This window comes from Lepisma saccharinum, chromosome 7 (genome assembly GCF_977018435.1).
Source record: "Lepisma saccharinum chromosome 7, izLepSacc3.1, whole genome shotgun sequence".
Taxonomy (NCBI): domain Eukaryota; kingdom Metazoa; phylum Arthropoda; class Insecta; order Zygentoma; family Lepismatidae; genus Lepisma; species Lepisma saccharinum.
In genome coordinates, this window is record NC_139235.1 from 8,842,486 (window position 1) to 8,848,162 (window position 5,677).

Sequence of the window (5,677 nt, forward strand, 5' to 3'; positions counted from 1 at the left end):
AAGGTGATCTGGTTGGGGGAGTGCGTCCAGGTGAATTTGAGGGAATGGAAGTGGTTAAGTTGGTCCAGGAAAGCCGACAAGGATGGTTCTCCATGTGTCCAGAGCATGAAGATGTCGTCGATGAAGCGGAGCCAGAGGAGGGGTTGGAGGGGTTGGGTAGCCAAAAACTCTTGCTCAAGTTTGCCCATGAAGAGGTTTGCATAGGATGGGGCCATTCTGGTACCCATGGCTGTACCTCGGATCTGTAGGAAATTTTGGTTTTCAAAGGTGAAGTTGTTACAAGTGAGGACAAGGTGGGCTAGGTGGGTCAGGAAGTTGGTGCTGGGGTTGTGAGGTTTGGGTCTGCTATTGAGATAGAATTCTATGGAGCGGAGGCCATGGGAGTGAGGTATGTTGGTGTAGAGGGAAGTGACATCAATGGTGGCAAGGATGGTATTTGGGGGCAATGGTGGGAAGGTGCTGATTTTCTGGAGGAAGTGGTTGGTGTCACGGAGGTAGGAGGGCAGAGCTTTCACAAGAGGCTGGAGATGGGAGTCAACAAAGGCTGAGATTCGTTCTGTAGGTGAGTTGTAGCTGGACACAATGGGTCTACCAGGGTTGCCAGGTTTGTGGATTTTGGGCAATAGATAGAAGGTGGGGGTGCGGGGATTGTCGGGTATTAACATGGCGGTGGTACGAGCTGTTAGGCCTTCAGGGGGGCCGCGGGTGTGGATGAAGTCACGGATTTTGGTGAGGTGTTCGGCGGATAGGTCAACTGTGGTGGGTTTGTAGGTGGAGGGGTCAGCCAGCTGGCGGTTGGCTTCCGCCAGGTAGTCTTGAGAGTTCAAGACCACCGTGGTGGACCCCTTGTCAGCTGGGAGGATTTTGATGTTGTGGTTGTTGCGGAGGTCTCTGAGAGCTTTCTGTTGGGGAGGGTTGAGGTTAGGTTGGTTGTGAAAGTTATTTAAGAATGAGCTGTCAGAGGTGGTGGAAATGACGGCAGTGATGTATCTTTCCAAGGGGTGGTTGGTGGGCAGGGGACGTGGATCTTGGGAGGAGGGGGGGCTAAATTGAAGGAGGCTCGGATGGGTTTCACTGGTGGTAGTTTGGAGTGAGGGATTTTTGGCCCAGAAATGTTGCCATCGGAGGTTGCAAGCAAATGTGTGTATGTCAAAAAGTAGACGGAATTGGTTGGGGGGAGTTGTGGGGGAGAAGGTGAGGCCTTTGGATAAAACAGCTATTTCATCCGTGCTCAGTTTATGGCTGGATAAATTGAGTACAGTCTGGTTGTTTTTGAGTGGATTAGGGTCATTGGTGGTCATGGATCTGGTAGGGGTGGGTTTGTCCGTGGACTGGTTGTTTCCCAAGGTGCGATGTGTGGGAGTGCAGTTTTGGTTTTCAGGGGGGGTCTGTGGTGGTGTGGGAGGGGTGGGCAATGGTAGAGGGGGCTCGGGTAATAGCGGGCATGTTGGTGTGGGACTGAAATTGGGCGGCAGTGGAAGGGGAAGGGTGCAGCCAGTCTGAAAAGCTTGACGGCAGAGATTGGAGAGTTTTTGGAGGTGTTTAGTGTTAAGGTCACTGGCAATGGAATGGGCGGTGTACCAGAAGGAGTCTATTTTGTGATGGTGGTTGACGAAACAGTGTTTTTTTCGTTCTACGCACCGCTTCTTCTTCGATGGGAATCTGGCAACTCTGCAGGGCCCCAACTTCCGGTTCCGTCTATTTCTCCTCACACCGATGATGCTATGAAATTAGCGAAAATTTTGAATTTTTCTACTGTCCGGTGAGTGTTTCCTTTTACCTTCTTTGATTTTTACTATGATATGTAATTATTAATATTAATATTATACTGTGAACGTTACAGTTACCCTTTTTACTATGATCCATTGCGATCACTACACACGCACGAATATGACACTTCAGAAATCACTTAAAAAAGTAAAAATCACTGAGAGCTCACACAACTGAAAACACTTTTTCGAGAGAGGGAAAAAGTCTAAACAGACCAAAGCAGATCTCTCACTCAAGTAAGGGGAACCTGGCACATGGGTTAGATTCAAGTTGCAACCCAAACAAACAAATGAGTTATGGCCCACGTGAACTGATAAGACGTGAATGACTCAAGCAAGGTATGTCATATTTCTATCTTGAAGCCCCATATTTTGTCACGTGTTGGAAAGCCTTTCAAAGGTTAATATGGTGTCTATGAATTTATGTGTAGGTTGGAAACTGAAAGGTGATCTTCATTTCAGTATTAATGTCGACAGTAATGTAAACAAAAACAATGTGTATTTGCGACAGTACTAATGTTGCTCACAACAGCAGCATTGGAAACAATTGTCAATTATTTAAGTACAGTAGAGCGTCGATTATCCGAACGTCGGTCAACCGAACGACCGCTTAACCGAACTGTGTACTCGCTCGCACCTGTTACTCTCCCACCCTACCGTCCATCATCCCCCTCACTCCCAAACCAAGTTTCCCACAGTAGTCGCCGCACTGAGCCACCGCTGGCGGAACATTGCTTCTAATGGGGCCTTCATAAGGCACTGCTGACCGGCCAAGCCGCCAGTCGCTGTGTTTCAACAATCAGCACACTTCTGTCGGTGTATGTATTGTTCATGCAAAATGAGTATGTAATATGTACATATTTTTGTTTAATACACTGTACCACATACTATATATTCCTACTAAAGTTGCCTTTGTACGTTACTTTGTAATACTTAAAGAGATGCCTGTTTTTATGAATAAATTTACTGTACAGTACTTCTTTTTGGCAAATAAACATGTACAGTTCGATTATCCGAACAAACCAGTTTTCCGAACACCCATGTCCCCCAATTACTTCGGATAATCGACGCTCTACTGTAATTTCAATTCTATTATAACAAACTGCATGAAGTTCATATTTTTACTGAATGGAAATAAAATAACAACTCGAAAACTTGGTTGTGATAGCCGGAATGCTGCGGTGAGTCAGCTCAAGATGGCCAGACAACGTCTCCTTACTTCGCGCGCGGTTCGGGTTAAAAAGGAACTCCAAATGCATGGAAGTAATATTTCTGGGAACCTTTGAGTGGTTATAAAAAATAATTTCATTATTTTCTCCACAACTTTGTCGCTGGAAGTTTTTACTTGGAATTACAGAACAAAAAATGGCCAGCGACGACATTTTCTACTGCACGAATATAAAAAATCTCCACATACTTTATTTGAATATTTTTTAATGCAAATATGCTTTAAAGTATTGATAAATTCTGAGTACCACCGTCACCTATGACAATTAAAAAACAGTGTCAATTTTTTTAATAATGAATGCTTCAATTTTACGGCATGTTTCAATGTTAGGAATGCAAACAATGTAAAAATTGTGTTTTTACAGAAAATTTGCGTTTTTAATTTATCTAAAATTATGTAAGCAAGTTACCAGTTTTTTGTGTTCACCATCGTATTCTCTACAAAATTTCCTGCAAAATTGCAGGTACCGATTTTACGTAAGCTGAATTTGTAAATCGAGAAATTTCACAACAGCGCGCTCGTATTTCCCATAAGAAAAGCATTGCCCATAAGAGCCCATTGTGTCTTCTGAACGTGAAAACGACTTTAGTAGTAGTACCATAACAAGGGCTGATCCAATACCACTTGATGCTTTTCTGGAGTCCAGGTGTAGTGTGGTGTCAGCAAAAATGCCATGCAATGTTTTTGTGGAGTCTTAATTAGGAATTTTTTTTTTTTTTTTTTCATTTATCTTGCACCATTATAGAATGAAGAATGGATTTCGTGATTAAATGACAACCTTGATATTTCAAAGCAAAACTCTATATAATTGCAATGGAAGGCTTATACATTAGTATTAATCAACACAGTGAAAAAGTTATAATGGAAAAGCATCCCTACACATAACACTAAGACTAAGTAGCTGAAGTCCAGTTTAGGCATGTACTTGTTTTTCAGTTACTCAAGCTTTCCCCACATCATGTGGCTTTGTCAGGGGTTAAGATAAAAATAGTCAAAGTTTAAAACACGTGAAAGTTAGTGTGTTAAATAAAGGTTAAACATATAAAGTAAAAGACAATACAGAGTGTCCTGTCACTGCTTCCTACTCCTGGAGAACGCACATGATGTGGAGAACACTTGAGTAACTGAAAAGTAAGTAGTGGAACCTCGATTTTACATTTCAGGGTCCCAAGCTAAAAAAATATTGCGGGAAAATGTATAATTGAGGAAAATTTTATAGCATTTTGCTATGTTGGAACCATAAGATTGAATGTATAATGTGGAAAAATGTAAAATCGAGGTTCCACTGTACATGCCTAAACTGGACGTCAGCTACTTACTGAAATGATGGCCTGTGGACATCTATCTATAAAAACATATATAAAACATGTGAAGTTGCCAGTAAATATAAGTATTTCACTTTATCACAAGCTCTGTGCTATTAGGTAGTAGTTCTCATTTTCATTGATTGTACAAGGTACTAACCACAAAGGGGTGAAAAGTAAATGACAACTCTTTCATTTTTAATACTGTATTTGAATACATACATATTTCTGGTTCAGTTTACTGGGGAGGTAGAGGAGAGCTATATTTGCTTGTCAGAAGCATCTTATAACTACTTCCATGTACAATGCGGCACTTACACTATATGCAGAGCAGACCTACAGCTGGAATTTCTCACATTATTGCTGCTGTAAGTTAACATTATTACACTTGACCATAAGAATAACGTTAATGTGAGCAGATAATTTTTCCTATTAAATGTTTAACCAACATCGATAACATGACAAAATATTCAGTGCATTAGATTTCTGTTTTTTCCATTTCAATTCATATTGATTTCATTCGATTAGGGATGGAGCAACATTAAATTTTTTCTGTGCCAACAAAAAATTGCAAATATTTTATGAAGAACTTATCCAACGGGGGGAAAAGTGCATACTGGAAATTACCAGATTGCATGTGCCTAATATTCATTAGAATTATAACAAAATGGCAGAATTGTGCATTCAGTTTTAGAAATACTGGATGAGTAATTTATAAATTTACTGGACAACAAATGTTGACAAAAATTATACCTCTAAGATAAACATAGTCGTTCCATACAAATTCCACGGTACAGAATACAAATATGGAAATAAAAATGCCAAATTGGGTCTAGTTTCTTATAAATCTACAATAGTTTCTTCCCGACAAACGTAAGAAAAGTTATCTGCACTATCAACACAAGTAGGAGGCATATGATGATAGGGCTCGTACTTAGTATGGTTTCATGGAGGCATATAGTAGTTTGAATCCACATTAAACTGGGTTATAAACATTGTTACCGATAAACCAATAGGTAGGGACCTTAGATTTTCCAAAAATGCAATAACATTGAAAAAACTTAATTGTTGAGAAGAAGACAAAAGTGTTTCCGTATGTGCAGTGAAATATTCTGAACATATTTTTCATGCACTCGAAATTTGACATAAAATGCATAATTGTGGTCTTTCGTGACAAGAAAATATAACATTCTTGTGATTTAGGCTTACAAAAAAGTACCATACTTACATAAGTATGTGCATTTTTTCAAAATGTTATGAAAAAAAAACCATCATGGTGCCTGTTCTACCTGTAATACTTCCGACAGCTACAGTGGAACCTTCATTTTATGTTTTTTTCAGGGGACCAAGCTGAAAAAGCTTAAGATGCAGGAAAA